This window comes from Tiliqua scincoides, chromosome 16 (assembly GCF_035046505.1).
Source record: "Tiliqua scincoides isolate rTilSci1 chromosome 16, rTilSci1.hap2, whole genome shotgun sequence".
Lineage (NCBI taxonomy): Eukaryota > Metazoa > Chordata > Lepidosauria > Squamata > Scincidae > Tiliqua > Tiliqua scincoides.
In genome coordinates, this window is record NC_089836.1 from 4,127,532 (window position 1) to 4,149,625 (window position 22,094).

At 45.3% G+C, this 22,094-nt stretch overlaps 1 protein-coding gene across 1 annotated transcript in view; it reads right to left on the reverse strand.

Moving 5' to 3' along the window:
• The window catches only part of MED27 (mediator complex subunit 27), a 115,958-nt gene that overhangs the window by 42,635 nt on the left and 51,229 nt on the right, over positions 1-22,094 (reverse strand). The window lies entirely within an intron of this gene.

A 22,094-nucleotide genomic window follows, 5' to 3' on the forward strand; every position in this document is an offset into this window, starting at 1 on the left:
AGAAACTGCTATCAGACATGTTTGGTTAACACCCATCTCCTAGCAAAAGCAGTCAAAGGAAAGGAAGAACTGTAAAGGTCTTGTGGGTGCCATGCCCCAGAGTATATTCCCCCCATCTCCGCTCCAGGGCACAGTGAATTGCTGTTCCTAATTTTTCATTTTAAGGGCTGAAAAACTTATCAATCATAACACTCTATGAAACATAAAAAATCATAGGCTGGTGGGCAGGCAGCCAGCTAACACCTTCAGAAACCTTCAGAATCCCAAGATTAGTTCTTAGCTTTACAAACACACACTTGAAATTTTTAATTTTATTACTAAAAAAAAAATGAAAATAATAACCCCGAGTGCATTGAAGAAAGATTTTGCAGCAACTTTCCACAGCTTTACAAGAAGCCTATAAAAACATCATAGCTTTTACGAGAACAGCAGTGCCTGGAAGGGGTGGGAAGATTCTTCGTTGGCCCTGCATTAAGTCAGGTGCAGAGCACTGAATGCACCAACTCGTTTTTGCAAAAGGTCGGGCACCAGACAGAGGAAGCAAGATGCAATGGCAGAAGTAATTTCAGGCAGTGCACTTGTAGGGGCAGCCTTGGCAAACATGCTCCTACCTTAAAGGGACTAGTGGAGAAACACAACTCTGTGATAAACGCCTCTCGGCTCTACACCAGACAGATGGCTCAGTTCTCTAGCACAACCTTTGCTGAAAGCTGGATTCGACCCAGCGATCCAGTGTTAGCGTTCCGTTTAGCAGCTCAGGCACTATTTAAATAGTATCTCTCCCACACAGTGTATAAGACCCATGCTGTTCATTTTTCTACTCCGCTTACACAGACTGAGAAATAAACACATTAAACCTGTCTTGATTTTTTTCACATGGAAACTGGGGAAAAAAGAGAAAAAGCAAGAGCTGTGACAGGGAGGATCGCTCGGACACACCTTCACTTGGGTAAAATAAATAATAAAGAAATACATTTAAGTCTTTGTGCTTCTTCACCTCAACCATTTCTTTTGTATCCAGTCTGAAATAGTGTTAACTTGGAATGCAGCCAGGCCATTTGGTAGAAGAAAACAAGGATTAAAAAAAACACACACACACACAACAAAAAACAGTCAGTGCAGTTGTTTATTTGAAATTTCACCTCTTCCATAGTGGGGGCTTCAAGGAGACTTACTTTTAACCAAAATTACTCGCACATATTGGGGTAGGAATTGGTCCCAACCTATTAACTTACGTGGGCAAGAACTACGCTCAAAAGTCACCCACATTTTCAAACAGTAACCATTCACTGCGGCTTCCATCCTTTAAAAGCAGATGATGCTCAGAGTACAGAAGCGATAGGTAGAAAGGTTATATGGCACCTCCTTGGTCCTAAGGCAGCAGGGCCACCTCATACGGCAAGGGGCAGGACATCTTGCACCCAAACTGCATCACACCTGGCCAAAAAGAAACCCAGAGATAAACCCCTTGGGCAGCAACCTATTTATTCAGAGAGTACATACCCTTTAACAGAGGGGGGGCAAATAGTCCAGATTCTTCAGCAAGTTTCTGGAATAGGTGCCTTTGATGGGGAGAGGCTTTTCCGTTACAGGGAGTTTCTGTGGGAATATAAAGGGGGTCCCTCCTCCACCTGTTTCTTGGTTTCTTCCCTGGGAATGCCCCAGCCCCACAGGTAGCCTTCCAGAAACCTCTCCTCATTAGCCTTTCATCAACCCTAACCCTTTGAGTGGCTGGCTGGCAGGTTATTTGGGCACTAATGCCAGTTTCTCCACATCTCTATTGCCTGGAATTGGCAACCAGGGAATTGCGGTTGGCCAGAGGCTACCCTCTGATGTAGAGGCATCTGTAGTTTGAATAGGTACTTATTTCCAATATACATACATGTCAGTCAGACGTATTTGAGGCATCTAAATGTGTGTGGAGTGCAAATAATCCCATACTGCTTTGCTGCCATTCTCAGCGTCATGAGGAGTCTTCATACCAAACAAGCCATGAGCTACAGAACCCTGAAACAATTGCTTACAAAATACCCTTTGGTCAGAGCAACAGCATTACCAATTCCATAAGACAATATGAATGCATGTCAGCAACCGTCTCCGAAGTACCAGGCGTTAGAACCAGACAGCAAATGGAACTGACACAGAGTTTGAAAAGGTTAGAGGCAGCTTATTAAGACCAAGAAGAGAAATACAACGGGCCCTCCGTATCCTTGGGGGGTTCCATTCCAGGATCCTCCATGGATACTGAATTCCATGGATAGTGAAATCCACGCGGGCGGGGCACTCCGGCAAACTGGACGTGCCATTCAGAAGCCTCCGGAAGGCCTTCTGAGATGCAGGAAGGCCACACACAACCAACCTGCACCTCAGAAGGCCTCCCGGACTTGTTTCTGAAATGCAACTCTGGTCGGGTCCGGGAGGTCTCCGGGGCCCTCCAGCTGCAGGCTTGGGTCCGTACATATGCAAATCCACAGATAAGGAGGGCCAAATAAATTTTGTCCAAGTGCTGCTTTTTAAGCAAGCACAAACATGTTGCAAATTTAGCTCTGCGGTATTAACAGGAGTTATTAAAGCAGTGATTTCTGCTGCCTCTTGGGCAACGATACACGCTCACACAACCAAGGGGAAGAACTTCGACAAATCCTTTCACTGCAAAAGCAACTCCCAAATGCTGCAAAGAGCCAAGAACAGACACATTCTGAAGAGTAATGCCCCCAAATGCCAGCACTTCTTTGGCTCAGCTGAACCATCAACCCCCAAAATCGTGCCTTTTAAAATACAGTTCCCTTCCGGTTGCAGTGTGGGTTTATACACGCAGAAGGGTTCCAGATTCAAGGCCTGCTAGCTCATCTGCTTCTCCAGATTCAATTCTGCCTACAAAACTGTGACAATGAGGAAGGGGGAGGCAGCAAACTTTGGCAGAACTGGGAGATTGAGAGACAGGAAAGAAGAAGACAATTTATCGGCATGTCATGACAGCACACTCTGTATGATAAATGCACAGCAGAGAGTTACTAATGTCACTGTAACGGGTACCAACGCCCAAGTTCCTCAACAGCTTAGAAGACCGTCAACCGGTGCAGACTGAACTCTCCCCCAACCACTACTTGTCCAGAGATGAGGTCACCCTGTCCGTCCTGGACAATTTTGACCCCATAGATTGCTCACTCAGCGTTTCAGAAAGTGACAATCACAACACTGTTCTGATGGAAAAGGACGGAACTGCATCAACAATAGATGGCAATTTACCACTAGAGTACCAACAAGAGAATCACTTGCTCCGTCTCGAGCATGAATGTTGTGAAAGCATGCTTCAAAGCCAGGCTGCGAGCAACGCCTTTCAACAAGTCACCAAAACTGAAAAAAGTCGCCATGAAATGGGCTTGCTGAGAACACATACACATAGTCAAAGTTCATGAATAGGTGGTACAAGCAGAGATTCTTTATAGTGCAACAAAAGCATGCCACTTCACCGCTAAGACACGAGTCCAGCTGTAAAAAAAAGCAGGCTGGAGACTCTTGGTGGCTTTGCCACCGACCATGCTTAGCTGTTTTGGTCATCAGATCTAGAGAAAGATCATAAACGGCTTATTTGCTAGCTATTCTCCCAACGTTTATTTTAAGTCTATGATTAGATGGATAAGAGGCAAACCAGAAAACAGCACAGGCAACTGCAAAACATCAGCGACTGAAAATCAGTGCCAGGAACAGGCCCCAGAACTACTGAGTCCCACCACTTTGGGCAACTGAGGGCGCAATCCTAGCTAACTTTCCAGCATCAAGGTAAGGGCAATGCAGCCCCAAGGTAAGGGAACAAACTTTCCCTTACCTTGAGAAGGCCTCCATGACTGCTCCCCAACTGCAGGAAGCAGCACATACCCCATAGGCACAGAGCTGGGAAGTTGGTCAGGATTTGGGCCTAAGTAACAAAGGGGGGGAAAACACAATCTAGCCCCACGCTGACAAACAAAAAGCACAGATGTCCGATTAAAAATTCAAAGCTAAGTTGCAGCTAACAGTCGTTATTTATATTCCTGAAGATGACACGTTCTCCGCAACAGCAAGTTAAAAAGACATCAAGCTGCACTCTCATCTGCTACGCAAGGACACATGAAGCAGTTCCAGGCTTTATTTAAAACATTTATATCCCGACTTTTTTTTCTAGTCAGCTTTCAAGGCGGTTTACAACCAACAAGACGGCTGAATCCAAACTGTACCACTAAAATAAAGGGAAATTCTAATTATAAAAAGCAAGAAGGGCAATCAGAGTTGCAAAAACATTCACCCAGGAAACTGTTTTTAATTTAGCACTGAGAGAGATAAAAGACTCTTTGCCAAGTGAGCATTTCTGGAGAGTGTTAACAGGTGCCAGCACAAGCAAGGCCCTGTCCAGAGCTATCTCCAATCCAACTTCTGAAAGTGGGGACACCCCGGGCAAAGCCTCATTAGGTGACCTTAACATCTTTGTCTGGGACTTTGACTTGAGATCTTAAGCTGTAAAAAATGACAAGTGCTGTCTGATAGGAAACATACCCAGCATTCACATTTCAAATGCAATGAATCCCAAACACCCCTTTAGCTTAACACACCAAAGTGTCCAAAATGCAAAACAGTTTCCTTCAGCATAAATTCTGTTCCAATAAGAACACTCAAGTTTCTCTTAGAATCATGTGGACTTCGTGGTTTTCCTCCCAAAATCCTTTTGTCCGTGCAATTTGGCTAATCAGCATCACCTCTGCTTATGGCAACATTGGCACAGCACAGCAAAATTGATGCCACACACCTGCAACTACAATTCTGGCAGATAGGATCACATGGTTTTGTGTGACATAAGGCTTGGCTGATCCTAACACATAACCTATTAGTAGTTTCAGAATCTCATAATGAATGAGCTGATGCCATATCATGTGCCACTTCTGCCCCAAATTTCTACATCTCCACCATATTTGCCTGAATGCACTTAAAACTGTGATTGGGAACACAGGAATTTTACAATATGGCAAATAAATCTACAATCAGTGTGAATAAATCAGAATAAATCACTATTATAGAAGATCCTGCATTCATTGTGAGGAAACAAAAACAGTGATCTCCTGAGCTTTCTATTCTGATCATTCTGTTATTCCACATTTATTTCCTTGGTATACCAACTCCCAATTATAACTGGAACTTTTGGTTTTACAGAATTCTTTCAATTCTCCCCACTCCCTGCCAACTAAAGTTTGTTTACTGTTCACGGCACATAGCAATAAAGAAAGAAAGCTTTAACTATGATTGAATCACAATGTGTAGTCAGTCACATAGCCATCTTAACATGGCATTTTCTTCCTGTTCATTAGCAATTCATCTTCTCTTCTATAAACCTTTGGTTGACAACCAACTTTGCCAATATCATCACAAAAGGGATATGAAGGTAAGAAAGTGGGAATGGTGGCTGGTCAGAAAAAATGAATCTGCTTTACAGTCATTACTGGAAACTTGTCCGAGCTTGTAACTATTTTCTGTGTGTTTACTGAAAACTGTCATTAATTCCTTTACAGAATGAACTTGAAAAGGGGGCAGACATATCCTAGGTTGTCAACTTTAAGAGGTAATGGGATTTTAGGAACACATACTTCCCTACTAAAATTCATTGTTTATTAAACTGTCTAGTTTTCAAAGTAGACCTTGTTTCACAGTTGACAATACGTTCTGGCAGCTGTTATTTACGTCACCTCCAACAAAATGCACAAAAACCTCACAATGCACTAATATTTCAGTTGTTTCTTTTGGAAACTGAACAGCAGAAAGGCAAACATTTACGTGAAAGAACACAAGGGGCACATATATATACACTATTTGAACAGCTTCTACAGCGCAAAGGTCTTTAACAGTTTCACTATGCACTACAGAAATTTGACTATGATATATTTATTTTTATTTTTCAGATTTTTCTGTCGCCCTTCCTCCAAATAGCTCGGGACAGTGTACACAGCTGCTCCCCTCCTTTTGTCCTCACAACTAGGAGGTAGGTGAGGCTGAGAGAAAGTGACTAGTCCAAGGTCACCCAGGAAGCTTCATGGCTGGGGGGGGGGGGATTTGAACCTGGATCTTCCAAGTCTAAGTCCACCTCCCTAACCACTACACCACCCTGGCTTTCATGATGAGCACCTTGATGAGCTAAAAATCTGACTTCAGAACACTAAGAATTGCTAGCAGGACAATTTATTTAAGCATACATTTTCCCCCTTCAACACAAGGCTTCCAAGACGTACCACCTTAACCCATGTTAATTTCTACAGCTCTGTCTGTCTCATGCAGAGGAAAGGCAGCTGGAGTTTCAGGACCCTGAAGAGCTCCAAGGCAACTAACATGATAGTATGTCCCAGCTCCAACCGAGTTACTTTTTTGCTATATCACTGCTGCAGAGTGAGAATCCTTAAGCCAAGCATTCTGCCCCTTCTCAGCCATTTCTTTCCGGATGAATTCCCTGTACTGGTGGAAGGCAGAGAAGGGCAAGGGATTGCTGGCAAGAGTAAAATACTGACAGCGGTGCAGGGGAGGGGTTCACCTCTGGTGCATGCCATAATGGGATGCCAGCGCGCCCATCTCTTCAAATGGCACACAGACCTGGGCTCTTCTGGGGGAATCTCAAGGAGGAGGCCTGCTCTACCTGGTACTCAAATGGATCTTGGAGATCAGGTCTATCTTGCTGCTACAAGTTCGAGATAGATCTGGTCCCCCCTCCCCCCCCAGAGATCTCAAGGTGGAGGCCAGGTCTACCCATGAATGGCTTCAAGCAACCAAGAGAGGGATGGTGGATGCAGTCCACACTGGAAACCAGTGGCACTAGGTATGCCACTGGCTGGCATGTCAGGATGGTTTGAATGAGTCTGGTTCAGTGGGGGAAAAAAATAATCTCAGGGGTGTGGGGACAGGCCAGTTCAGGTTCCTGGGACTCTTCACTGCTTGACCCACACTCCCCTGTCAGGGCCTGAGTCCCGCACCTTTGCAGCTGGTGATCTCTCAAACATGGGGTCACGACACCATGTTGTGAAATGAGAGTCTTTGCTAAGTTAGGGCCATTTAGATCCCCCTTCAAGCACCCTGAAAATTGTGCTGCATCCCTTCCTGCCCAACTCATTTTAAACAGCATTAGAACACTGTTTGAGATAACTCTGTTGAAAAATCTTTCATAGCTAGTTTCTTACTTATTACTGGGGGGGGGGCTTCCATGGATTCTGTATCTGCAGATTCACTTATCCGTGGATTGGTGCCCCCAGAGGGTTTCCCTGGGTCTCCTAATGCCTTATAAGGCATTAAAAACCACGTCCTGTTCTTCCAAAAAATTGGACGTCACGCGTTTTTGACTGTCAAGAGTCCGTCTGAACCCAGCAGAGGCCGTGGGCGGACTCGCGCAGTCTCTGCCAGGCTCAGAAGACCAGGGGAACTCTGCTCCCTTTGCCTACAGAGGGTGAGTGGGGTCGTTCGCCCATATCTCAGTTTCACTTAATCGTGCGGGGGTTCTGGAACAGAACCCCTGCAGATTCAGGGGCTCACCTGTACTTATAGGTTACAAGGGTCATCCTAGTTAGTATTAACCATGGTTAGCTGTTACGCAGACAATGCTAGACCACGGTTAAAGCAAACTACGTTAAGAAAGGATACATTACTGCAGAAAAGGAGAGGGCACTTATGAGTCTGCAGCATGCTCCTGATTTCGATAACCATGGCTAGGAGATCAGGAACTTCATATCTGCACTGAGAGTTGGTTGTCAAGGATACAATCGGTCAAGGTCAATTTATCATGCTTCTGCCAGTTTTGAGAATATTATTTCTTATGCTTGTTCTGTGCTTCATCATCTGCCATGAACCTTTGAGATGGGTCAGATTAGCAATTTAAATGAAGCTGACGACTGATTTATGTTTTAGACCACATTTTTCCTGCCTAACACCTTAGCAATACAGTCCGTGAGCAAAGATGATTCACAATGCCAGAACCAAAGCCATTGCATAATTTTTATTTTTAATTTTGCTCTTTGCAAGCTGCCCCACACAAATGTAACACAATTTCCAAACCCCCATGAGCTCTTTTATCACTGGGGATAGGGCTAACAACAATTACAAATACAAATGTTCAGATAAATAAATTTTAAAAATGTAGAAAAATCTCTGTGAGCCACTCAAGTCCATGAAATCGAATGGGCTATAAATCCAACCAAAGGCTCAGAGAATGGTCAAGGTTTCTCTTACCAAAGACTGAGTCATCTTGCTGGCAGGTTTCCACAATTTTTGGCTGGCCTACATAACCAGCCATTATTTGTGATTGCTACCAATTGTTCTACCAAGTCCTGAAAGTACAAAACGTTGTGTGCCAAGCGGATTCAAGTGTTTCTGAGCGTCAACAAAGCTCAGCATAAAATGAGATTAACTCCTCCTCTCCTTCAAGCACTGTACAGCTAAAGCAGGGAGGTCCAACTTTGGTGAGGGGGGGGCGGCTCATGACTCTTGCATGACCCCTGGCTGGGCCAACGTGGGTTGACCTGGAAGTAACCGGTGGTAACAACATCACCACCAAATACTTCTGCATTCTGAGCCGCTGAAGTCATTCGGCAGGCTCAAAAAGTAAGCAAAGGAGGTGGGGCTTTTTTGATCACCCAAAGCTGGAACAGCACAGCAGAGAGACCAAAGAGCTGCAAGCATGCCCTGCCCAGCTCTAGCAAACTAGCACAAAGGCACTGCCGAGTGCTTCACACTTGTCAGTTGGAGTGGGGCGGGACATGCTGGAGGAGCTCTCAGGAGGCTGACAGCTAGAGCTGAATACACATAACAACAAGGCCAGAGAGGACTGGGAAGGAATGGGGGGCTGCATGTCACTTGAGGGTCACTAGAACAGGTCTTGCAGGCCACGTGTTGGACCACACCAAGCTAGACAATCGGGGGGGGAGAGATCTACTTCTCCCACCTACCACCATGAAAGACTCCTTCATGCTCTGTTCTCACTGATGCAGGAAGAACTGGGGCGGGGGGGGGGGAATGCCTTTTCTGTTGGAAGTCTAAGGAAGTTACTGGAAATAGATTTATGGCTGCCGATGGCAACTGCATTTGAGGATTCCAGCTCCCTTGTATTTCCATGTGGTTGCTCACTGTTGCTCAATAAAGTGACTGATACCTGTGGAAAAGCAGTGTTTCCATGGTGCACACTAGAACTTTTTGCACCTATGTCAATAAGCAGTCATTAATACTTGTCACATGGGATTCAATTAAAGTGACAAATGACATGACTGCTGAAAGCAGCATATACCTAATTGTACACGCAAGGCAAGGAAACATCCCACAAATGAATCTTGGGAAGAAGCAGAAAGAACGGAATAAGAGATTCTGATTTGGGAAAGCTTGCATCAATCAGGCGCACTTTGCAGAGTTCTCTATCCCAGGGAAATACTCCCTGGGGCATTTGATGGGCCGCTGTGAGATACAGGAAGCTGGACTAGATGGGCCTAAGGCCTGATCCAGTGGGGCTGTTCTTATGTTTATTCTTCAGGATCTACAACGTTGATAGCTGGAATACATTCTATGTATTACTGATGTTATTAAAGTCTAAGTCAGGGCTCTCCAAACTTTTTGGCCGAAGGGCCGCATCAAATATCTGGCACAGTATCGAGGGCAACAAAAAAAAAAGAAATATAAAATTTAAATAAATACATTAGAGATGGAACTTAGATGAATGACTGAAACGAATGAATGAATGGGCTCAAATGTCCAGGATTTCTCCAAGCACCAACACAGCCCAAGAAATAAAGCACGCACACTTAAATGGACCCCCATTCCTCCACCCCAAAAGCACAACTCTGGTTGTGCTTGGTCAACTGGGCCAGAGACTCTCAGGGGATCAGAGACTGGCCGTGGGTTGGCTAGAGGCTCTCCGTGGGCTGCATCTGGCCCCCAGGCCAGGTTTGGTGACCCCTGGTCTAAGTAATGAACCTCGAAACACATGTGCTCTTTCATAGGGTGCAAAGGAGGAAGATAAAGTCAAGGGAACCAACCGGAAGATTTGCAGTCAATGCATTTATCAGTCCGAGGAAGGCAGCTACTCAAGCTCAGACAAATCAAGGCTGTCTGGATGAGGGCTACACCAGAGAAAAGAGGCAGGAAAAGCTGGTTTCATGGGTTGCCGCAGTGCCGCAGTGGCCAAACGCAGAATGTCAGAGCCAGTTTAGAGTAACATTCATAATAGTATAATAAGTAGTATAATCTTATTATTCATAATAGTAATGGTAATGTTCTCAGAATTTTCAATCCTGGGAGCCCTTTAGTAAACAGAGACTTGGGGAGCCCAAGACTGCCTGCACACGTGAGTAGTGCAGCACCAAACAGACACTTATGGTATGCTTTGGAGCCCCTGAAGGGGTCTCAGGGAGCCCTGGGGCTCCTAGGAGCATACTTTGAGAAACACTGTTCTAGTGTACTCCAAGTCACAGTTCTCAGTCTCACAAATTCAAATTCCAGCTATTTCAAAGGGAGCCTGCAAATACATTCCTCGATACTTTAACACAAAATGGGTGTTATTTTGGCTTAACACTAGTTCTGCCCATCTGCTCTATCTATATAAAAATAAACTCCTGGGTCCCTTTGGGGAGAAGGGCGGGATAGAAATAAAGTTTTATTAGTAGTAGTAGTAGTTAGTAGTTGGCAACCTTAGGTCTCGAAAGACTATGGTATCGCGCTCCGGATGGTGGTTCTGGCACAGCGTCTAGTGTGGCTGAAAAGGCCGATTCGGGAGTGACAATCCCTTCCACACCGGGAGCAAGTGCAGTCTGTCCCTGGTCTGTCTCCCTGGCTATGGGCCTTCCTTCTTTGCCTCTTTGCCTCAGACTGTTGGCCAAGTGTCTCTTCAAACTGGGAAAGGCCATGCTGCACAGCCTGCCTCCAAGCGGGCCGCTCAGAGGCCGGGGTTTCCCACTTGTTGAGGTCCACTCCTAAGGCCTTCAGATCCCTCTTGCAGATGTCCTTGTATCGCAGCTGTGGTCTACCTGTAGGGCGCTTTCCTTGTACGAGTTCTCCATATTATTATTAAACCAGCTCCCAACTCTTATTTTCCCTGACATTACACAGAGGCACAATGTTAAGCTTCCTGGTATCTAGGATAAACCCACAGGCTGGCACGGCTGGGGCAGGTCAAAGACTGCCTGTTGTCTCAGACCCCACTCTGCTCTCTACTCTTCAGAATGGACAGCTGGGATGCTGAGTTGGAATAAGTTGCTGGGGGGGGGATTGCCAAAGCAAGGGGGGGTAAGTTGAGTTAAAAGCAAGAGAATGGCCACAGGAGGGGAAAGGGCCGGATTACCCTACCCTGCAAACATGCCTTCAAACAACTCAATGCTATTCCATGATTTCACTAGAATCGGTTATGCAGCAAGATGCTGTGAGAAAGGGGGGTTTGCATTTGACCTGTGAATTGCTTTGCCAATTTCAGATCCATTTCTCCAACTGTGTCTGAGGCAGCAGAAGGGGGGGGGGTAGGAGAGAGAGAGATACTAGCCTATCCGAGAACCTAGAGACCTTGGGCAGTCTGAAAAGGCACTACAGCAATACCTCAGATCAGGGGTGCTCAATAGGTGGATCGCGATCTACCGGTAGATCGCGAGGCAAAATGAGTAGATCGCGGAGTGCCGACCCCCCCCTTCAGGTGCCTCTGGGAGGAAACGCCAGGAGTAAGGCCCATTGTACTCAATGGGCTTACTCCCAGGTAAGTGTGGCTAGGATTGCAGCCTCACAGCCTAATCCTAGGCATGTCTACTCAGGAGTAAGTCCTGTTATACTCAGTGGGGCTCAAGGTACACCAACATACATTGTACACGTAAATGTTATATGTTATGATGGCGCGAACTGGTAGATCTCTGGGCCTTGCTGGGTTTCAAAGTAGCTCTCGAGCCAAAAAAGTGTGAGCACCCCTGCCTCAGATAGTACCAGAGATCCATTCCCAAGGAAGCCAAGAGCTGTCTGAAACAGCACTATAGAAGATGCCACTGAAGGAAATAGGTGCTGATTGACCAAAATGTGCTGTTCCCATGGGCTGCAATGAATGTTAATCTAGGACCAAAAACAGCTGCAGCAAAACAGTGCTAAAGGAAGCAGCGTTTTTAGAGGTATCACTTTGCTAGCTTCTACATGCCATTGCTCGAGACAAAAATAATTGTTTATGCTGGGTGGGGGGCCTGACCACCCAAAGCAGTCATCTCCCCCCTTGCTTGGAACGAGTAGCTTTCTTCATTCCAACGCTCTTCTCGGGGCAAGAAGGGCAGCGAATGAGATGTCCTCCAACGCCCCGAACAGTGTTTGAAGAGCAATGATCAAAGACGCTTTTCCATTATATGGGAAGGAAAGCCTGTGAGGAACATTCTGCAACAGAACTTTTCTACAATTTTTAATTGGAATGAAAGGTCAGCGAGCCAGACAAACAAACAAAAACCAGAACCCAAAACGCAGCTCTACTTCGACTAAGTATCAACATGGCAAATACAAGGGGAGAAGGCTGCAGATGAATGCTTGCTGCTTAGACACCACGGCGATCAAACACAAGTTGGAACGGCATGGCAGAGCCAACAACAGGGGAAGGGGGATGCCGACTGCAGCCTCTTCTGCAGAGCAGCCCACTTTGGGGGTGCAAACCACCCTGGAGGGTGGCAATACCTTTGCTGTTGCAGAGAAAGCCAGTGGACCCAGAGCTAGGCCTAGCTTTGTTTCCTGCTGGCTTTAAAGGGAGTGGAGAGGCCAAGCAGCTCCTTCTCTTTCCCTGTGCCCACTGCAAAGCCTACAACAGCTTGACTTTTAGAGGTGGCCAGCAACCACCTCTCCTCACTAGTGCAGGGGAAGCTTCCATTCCTTCTTCCTTCTGGACACCAGAAGAAATTCCCAATACATTCCCCCCCCCTTTTAATCTTACAGCAAACTGTGAAACCCTGTGAGTCTCTTATTAAAGATTTCCTCTCCAAATTGAATAGAGAGCACCCTTGTTATCCTGCAGTTTTGGATACACCAACACTATGGCCACGTCCCCAAGAAAGAGGGGTTTCAGTTCCACTTACCTACTTAGGGTAAGCTTAAATCACAGGTCCTGAAGCCAACTGGTATTAAAGCCAAGTGCAACTCAGCCATTTTTCAGGAGGATGTATCTGAAATTTAGCCAGGTTACACTCTTCCCCAGGCAGATTCTCAGTGTCAAATTCAATGTAGAAAGGGACTAATCATTTTCATTTTATGACAAATAAAATAAAATGATAATATGTTGAGAAAGGCTCATGCTTGAACTATAGGGCTGCTAAACCTACAGTATCTGCCTTCATCCAAAAGAAGAAAAATGCTGAGGAATAATAGTATGGGAACTCAAATTAGGCAACTGAAGGATATTAGAGGTTGTACCCAAAGGAGGTTAGGCAAAATTAAGTCCCACTGAAATGGATCTTTAATTAATTGTAACTTAATTCCCGAACTGGCTTTCACAGCGCTTCGCCATGGCTAACTTGATTTGGGCGCAAACTTAGGCTGCTAACAAACTGATTGTTTTTCTCACTGGGGTGATATTAGGCGTTCCACCAAACAAGACTGATACATACATAAACTAAGCAGAATTTAACTTGCTCTTGATTAAGCATAACTTTTGAAATGGCATGCGGCCACCCCATTCCTCAAACCAATTAGAGATGACCGTTCCCTTTCAGTTATTAGCAATTAAAAAGTTTTCCACGAGTTAAAGGCGCTACAAGGTCTAGATTAAAATTTGCAGAGGCCATGCTGGCCATCTGTCAACCATCCACAGAAGCCAGAAGCAATAACTCCTTCAAGCATAATTTGAAACAAAAGTACTAACAGACCCTTATCTCATAAAACAGAAAATCTCTGTATAATTTTTTTTTAAATGTCAGATCATATTCTTGGAACTCCAATTATTGACTATAGCTGGGGCACCTTCCTTATGAGGAAAGGCTACGGCATTTGGGCCTCTTCAGCCTAGAAAAGAGATGCCTGAGGGGGACATGATTGAGACATACAAAATTATGCACGGGAAGGAAAGAGTGGATAGAGAGATGCTCTTTACACTCTCACATAACACCAGAACCAGGAGACATCCACTAAAATTGAGTGTCGGGAGAGTTAAAACAGACAAAAGAAAATATTTCTTTACTCAGCATGTGGTTGGTCTGTGGAACTCCTTGCCACAGGATGTGGTGACGGCGTCTGGCCTGGACGCCTTTAAAGGGGGATTGGACAAGTTTCCGGAGGAAAAATCCATTACGGGTTACAAGCCATGATGTGCATTTACAACCTCCTGATTTTAGAAATGGGCTATGTCAGAATGCCAGGTGCAAGGGAGGGCACCAGGATGAGGTCTCTTGTTATCTGGTGTGCTCCCTGGGGCATTTGGTGGGCCGCTGTGAGATACAGGAAGCTGGACTAGATGGGCCTATGGCCTGATCCAGTGGGGCTGTTCTTATGTTCTTAAACGGTTATTTTATGGGTAGCTTATTTTTTACTATGAAACTACAATATGCGAGAGAGAAAATCTCATTTTCATATTCAACTTCGACACTGAGGTTTCAAATAACTACCTTCCACCCAGGAACGGTATTTGTGAACTGTCTTTCTGAAATGCATCTGTCTAATTGGATCATTCTACATTAGATGTGCTTCAAAGTTTCTACACTTAGATTTCCCACTAAGTTTTAGGCCTGGATTCACCTGCCAACAAGATGTGAAATCAGATTAGTGAAAATGCTACTTTGGGCGCTGTTTGTTTGTTTTTTAAAGCAGACCATTTTGGAATAAGAATGATAAAAGGAAACCCCTTAATTTCCCTTCTCCAGAAAATTTCATACCAGTATAGAGTTAATTTTTTTTAAAATAATCACCTTAAATAATCTACACATAAGAAATTGTTAGAAATCTTCTGTTCTAGAAACCACATGCAACAATTAAAAATCAATAATGAATTTGCATATGAATCTACTCATCCTGTAAGTGGCAAGAGTGAGCTCCAGCAGCTAAAAGAAAGTGTCCAGCAGGATTTACCTCATCTAGAACCCTCAGCCTGGTATCTGTTCAAACTGATGACCTGAACTGTAAAATAAAATCATGATGGCAGCGGTCCCATGGCCCACCTGAGGTCAGACTGCAGCCCAGTGCTGGGTCCCGACCCAACAGCTGAAGCCCTCTGCTGTAAGCAAGCAATACTGCGGTCCCCTGTTCACAGCTCATCTTGCAAGATGCAATTTATTAGGAAAAAGAAAGAAAGAAAAAAAGGTAACTTGGACATTTAGATGAGTTATTTTGCTCCTGCGGGACTGCTGATATTGCAGAAGCTCCAGCCAAAACATTTTACAGGTAATAATTTAAAGGCATATTGCTCCTCCCAAAATAAATAAAACCTTCCCGAATAATCTTTCATGAAATCAAAATAGTAGTACAATAAAGAGTGGAGAACAAGGGCACGAGCCATTCTACAGAGAACAGGGAAAGAGATTAGAGGACAAGATAGTTACATGATGCCAGAGCATCCCTAGGCACTTTGGAGAGTCGTATCTTTTTTTAGGTTGGCACTCCGAGGGTCTCTCTGCAAGAGTTGAGGCAAGTCTACTGCTATTCCACTTGGTGCTTGGTAGTTGCCTTTCCCAAATTCATCCCCACTATACCAAATAAGAGTGATACAGAACAGGGAGGTGGATGCCAGTCCCTAACTATGAAGCACTGTGCCCATCTTGTCTTCCACCTACCCTTACAGCAAGAAAATAAAATTAAGTTTGCAGTCAAAGAATTAGAAAAAAAAATGAAATGTTTTTCCTAGCTTAATCTTTGCCCTTATTACAGTAGTTCACAAACTGGTGGGTCGCAACCCACCAGCTCGTGTAAAGTTCCCCCCAGTCACTTTATGGGTTGGGGGAGAGGGGGAGAGCAGTAGAGAGCCCCAGGATCGCATTGCTAATGGGGGTGGAAAGGGGGGCGCTTTTACTCACAGATGGCTGCAGTACATTGCAGGAGGTGTGGGAAGCCTCTGCAGAAGTCCTCAAAGCTTAGAATGTTGAAAATACAGTATTGGCAACCTTCAGTCTCGAAAGACTCTGGTATCGCGCTCTGAAAGGTGGTTCTGGCACTGCGTCTAGTGTGGCTGAAAAGGCCAATTCGGGAGTGACAATCCCTTCCACACTGGGAGCAAGTGCAGTCTGTCCCTGGTCTGTCTCCCTGGCTATGGGCCTTCCTTCTTTGCCTCTTTGCCTCAGACTGTTGGCCAAGTGTCTCTTCAAACTGGGAAAGGCCATGCGGCACAGTCTGCCTCCAAGCGGGCCGCTCAGAGGCCAGGGTTTCCCACTTGTTGAGGTCCATTCCTAAGGCCTTCAGATCCCTCTTGCAGATGTCCTTGTATCGCAGCTGTGGTCTACCTGTAGGGCGCTTTCCTTGCACGAGTTCTCCTTGCACGAGTTCAACGAATGTTGAAAATAAGTGGGTGTCGATGGGCAATTTTCACGATGGAGAGGTGAAAAGCGGTGTGCCCCAAGGATCTGTCCTGGGACCGGTGCTTTTCAACCTCTTCATAAATGACCTGGAGACAGGGTTGAGCAGTGAAGTGGCTAAGTTTGCAGACGACACCAAACTTTTCCGAGTGGTAAAGACCAGAAGTGATTGTGAGGAGCTCCAGAAGGATCTCTCCAGACTGGCAGAATGAGCAGCAAAATGGCAGATGCGCTTCAATGTCAGTAAGTGTAAAGTCATGCACATTGGGGCAAAAAATCAAAACTTTAGATATAGGCTGATGGGTTCTGAGCTGTCTGTGACAGATCAGGAGAGAGATCTTGGGGTGGTGGTGGACAGGTAGATGAAAGTGTCGACCCAATGTGCGGCGGCCAATTCTATACTTGGGATCATTAGGAAGGGTATTGAGAACAAAACGGCTAGTATTATAATGCCGTTGTACAAATCTATGGTAAGGCCACACCTGGAGTATTGTGTCCAGTTCTGGTCGCCGCATCTCAAAAAAGACATAGTGGAAATGGAAAAGGTGCAAAAGAGAGCGACTAAGATGATTACGGGGCTGGGGCACCTTCCTTATGAGGAAAGGCTACGGCGTTTGGGCCTCTTCAGCCTAGAAAAGAGACGCCTGAGGGGGGACATGATTGAGACATACAAAATTATGCATGGGAAGGATAAAGTGGATAGAGAGATGCTCTTTACACTCTCACATAATACCAGAACCAGGGGACATGCACTAAAATTGAGTGTTGGGCGGGTTAGGACAGAAAAAAGAAAATATTTCTTTACTCAGCGTGTGGTCGGTCTGTGGAACTCCTTGCCACAGGATGTGGTAGACGCCTTTAAAAGGGGATTGGACATGTTTCTGGAGGAAAAATCCATTATGGGGTACAAGCCATGATGTGTATGCGCAACCTCCTGATTTTAGAAATGGATTATGTCAGAACGGCAGATGCAAGGGAGGGCACCAGGATGAGGTCTCTTGTTATCAGGTGTGCTCCCTGGGGCATTTGGTGGGCCGCTGTGAGATACAGGAAGCTGGACTAGATGGGCCTATGGCCTGATCCAGTGGGGCTGTTCTTATGTTCTAAGTGATCACAAAGCACTTCCTCTTTGCATTTGCAACCAGTGGAGTGCCGGCTTTTTTCTCTCTTAAAAAAAGATAAACAGGCAACGGGGGGTGAAGCTGGCGGTGCTGCCCCTGCAGGTGCGACACCCGAGGCATTTGCCCCCCCAGGTATGCCACTGAAACCGTCTCAGACACAATGCAACTCAGGAAGGAAGACCATAGTCCAACTGCAATCCGTTCCCATGTACAACACAGAGCAAGGCAAGATTGTCAAAGCCAATAGGCATCTGGGCATTTCAATCCTGCCTGGAGAAAGGAAGAGCAAGGGCAACAAATAGTTTCACACAGCCTGATCCTTCGGAGACCAAGGCAATTCTGGGTAATGATGGCCCAGACTTAAGGAACTATATCCAAGTCAGATCTCTTAATACAAGACATTTCTAATTTTGAGCAAGATAAAGTTTACACAGAGATAATCTCTACATAAGGAAGTCATAATGTAAGGAAGAGGCCCTAATTAGTTTTAGGCGGCACACTACTAACAGTGCACAAATTCACAAAGTTATTGAAGAGTTTACCCCCTTCCAACCCGTAGGAGTTAAACTCTTTGGCTGGAATCCTCCACAAACCTATTTGGAGCCATTCTCACGGGAGTTGAGCAAGTTCACATGTAGCTTTGCAACCTCTGGAAGTTGCTCGCAACAAGGCACAAGCCAAACAGTTCTCAGTCGAGTGATTTTTTTCTCTCCCTGGACCTGAATCACTTCCCATTTCATTTCTAAAACCAGTTAGCCCCTGAGCCGCCAGAACAACAATTATATTTCAATTCTTTGGTGGCAGTTCTTTCATTTTGAAGCCTCCAGAGACTGTAAGGCATGCACAAAAAAGTCACTGTTACGTCCTCCCTGTGGAGTTACTACCAAAGAAGGGAAAGATCTAAAAAAAATTAAAAGCCACAATAGCGTAGCCTTTAGGTTTGACTTGGTTGACTTGACCCCTGGGGGCTGGGGATAAGAATAGGCCCTCAGTTTGGCTGTACTTGTCGTAAGAGGCGACTAAACAGCCACCAGGTAGATGTTACTCGTTAGCCTGGGAAGGCAGCTCATCTGAGAGAAGGAAAACTCTGATCCCAAACCTCCACTGCCTTGTGGCTACATCCGGTTATGGAAGAGGCTTCAGGAGTCAACCTCGAGGCAAAATCCGGAGCCGGAGTCCCTGAGGCAGTTCATGGCTGAACACAGTCACGTTCTGGCAATTCCTGCGACGCCGCTGGAACCAACCGTATTGGCCTCTGCCTTTCCATTGGATCATTTCAGCGACGTGGAGAGGGGGGATTTGCTGCATGGGAAACTGTCTATCCTCCATATCTACTTTACCCAGGCTACGCGCTCTGGAGAGGACATTCTGTTCCAGAACCACCATTCAGAGCACGATACCATAGTCTTCCGAGACTGAAGGATGCCAATGCAAGGCTTGACTTGCACTGGAGTTTTACAGGGCTGTCATGTACAAGGTGATAGTCAATTGTGACTTGAAAAAATTTCAAGCAGAAGATGAATACTCCCCACCATTTATAGCTCACTTGATTTTAACACTAAACACTGGATGTAACACTCAGCAGAAGAGCTTGATGATTAAGAGACTCAAGTAGCCAGGGGAGTTTGACACAGACTGACAGGCTCCAGCCAAGCTTGCTGCGTAAGGATTTCGTCGGCACTTTGTCTTTCTGTTACTGAAACTGTACCTAAGGGCAAAAAGGCAAGGGATACACAATAATACATCACGGCTCACTTATCAGGAAGCACCCTGACAGTGAGCAGATAACCTTCCCCAATAAAGACTTAAAAGTAAAGATGAGAGAGCGCCAATAATTTCTTACATGTCAACTAATGCGCTATGAATTTTGAATGTTTCCTAGCTATGATAATACAAAGCCCCTCAGGAATAAGCATACTTGGAGTTTTCCCATCCAGTGTTCTATAGCAAGTGCAATTGACTGCCAGGAGAAATAACGCCTTCTTTGTGGAACAGAGAGTCCAATAGTCAGTGAGCTGTAGTGGTTCTCAAACTTTTGAGCACCGGGACCCACTTTTTAGTACAACAGTCTGTCAGGACCCACCGGAGGTGATGTCATTAACCTGGAACCGATGTCATGCCCAGAAGTGACATCATCAACTTAGGCTTCAAACCTAAGTCACAATCTGCCAAAGGTCCCATTACGTAGTGTTCTCGTGCTGTCACTATGCATACCTTGGAATTCAAACAATCCAGCTGGGAAGTCAAAGCAGAAGGCAGACTTGGATCCTTCTCCAACCACCCAGCCCTCCCTCCTCTCCAGCAATCCCATCATCCCACCTACCCAGCATGAAGCACCCCTCCTCTCTCCCATCAGAAGCCCAACCAGGAGCTCTCTAAGCTGTATTTTTAATGGTAACTGAGTTAGATGCAATGCTACGCTACCCATCTGAAATTGGCTTGCAACCCACCTTGTGGATCCTGACCCATAGTTTAAGAAATGCTGCTGTACTGGATATGGAGCAATGAAGCCCTGGATTCAAGTTCTCACTTAGTCCCGGATTCTTATCTCTCAACCCAACCTAGTGAAGGGGGGGGGCCAGTTGCCTAGCTCCTAGAAGAGGAAGTAGAATACAAATGCATTGTTTTTATTCATAAACACTTATATCCTGCCTTTCTCTTTACCATCAAGAGGTGTCCATACATGGATGTGCAAGAAACTAGGGGGCAGTGGGTCAGGTGCACTGGTACCGCAATAAAGTGAAGCCAGTGTCATTTTCAGTGAGGTTTTCCAAAACTCTGGAATGTAGTCGGACAGCAGAATGGAGTCTTCTCAGTTGGGACAAGTCACCAGGGGTGTTGCAGGATGTGTGCTGGCTGAGCCACTCTGCAGGCTGCATACGTCACTAGTTTTTTGTTTTTTTAAATCCTAAATTACGGTTTGTTAGTCATGATGAGATCATCTGTAAGGAAAGGTGGGATACAAACAGATAATAACAATAATTCCCATATCATAATTCCTATCTCATACATGGGAAGAGCTGGGGGCTGAACCACTGCTGGCTCCCTGTGGGCACTTGGGAGAATTCATGGCAATACCAAAATTAGAACTGGGGATTGCCAAGTTCATATCTTTGGGGCCACTGTGGTATGCAAGCTCAATGGGCACGCTTTATAAGGAGGAGAATAAGGGGTGCCTTCCCCCCCAAGGTCTAAAAATACTTTGTTCAGATCCCTTCATTGTCAGCTTCTGCCATCTTGCCCATAAAGTTCAGCTTGCTGTAAGGTATATACCTCCTAAAAGTTACTGTCGGAAGGGACACCCCAAAGGGCTAAGTTTCCCCATAGAAATGCACTAATTTCGTAGCTCAGTCCACTAGAACAGTGTTCCTGAACCTTTGTCTCTTGACACACCACTTCTCAGGTTCTAATTATCTTAAGTGCCACCACTACCTAAAATTCCAAAGGCTATCCAGGGTAATTAATTTTTTAAAGACTGAATCGTATTGTGAAAAAATAATATATTCATGCTTAATGACTAAGTTATGCATATTGTATTTTTTCAAATGTGATTAGAATGGAGGCTACAAAAATATTAATGAGCCTGCAACACTGAAACCAATTTCGTGCCCCTTCGGCTGCAGGAAGGGAAAGAAAAATCACATTGCGCTGTTCTCAAGAGCAACTGAGCAAAGGTTGGAGTGGTTGTGTACCACTGGCCAACAGTTCAAGTACCACAGGTGGTATGTTTACCGCTGGTTGAGACATGCTGCACTAGAAGAGAATCACACAGTCTAGGTAAACAGCTTTTAAAAAAAAAAATCAACACAGCTCTCTTACAGAACTTATGAATTGTTAAAGCTGAGTGGTAAGAAGAGTGATATAATAAATCTCTCCTTACAGAAAATGGAACACACTCCATCCTCACAAGATCTCCAAAACACTTCCCACACACTTCACACACGTGGCACAGAGCAGAGCAACTTCTAGGCATCAGAGGAACCTTCCAGCGTTTCATATTTCAGCAAACACAGCTTTAGCTACTCTGGATTCATCCACCTTCTTGCTTTGGCAAGGTTTTGGCTAGGTGAGGTGCTCCTGTGTCTCCCTGTAATAAGCTCAGCACCTGTTGCACTGAAAGGAGTTAGGGAGCGCAGCCACAAGACTCAAAAAACCAGGTATGTATTAAATCCAATGGGCCATTAATTATTGCTGCTTCTCTGGGAAGAACAGTAGATTAAATAGTGGAGATGGGGGGAGTCAGACAGCTCAAGACAACTACAAAGAAGCTACTTACCTCTGTTCAGAGCTGCGGTTGCTATTTTAATAGCACCATCAACAACCCTCAGGGTTTACATACAGTGGGGAAAGAACAGGTTCCTTCCTATGCCAAGGAACTTACAAACTAAAGATACTGACACAAAGGGAGCAGAGGCAAATGGAATTGTTTCACAGACTTCACTGCAGGACTTGGGAACTAAAGGCAAGGTGCTGCCAAGACTTCATTGTA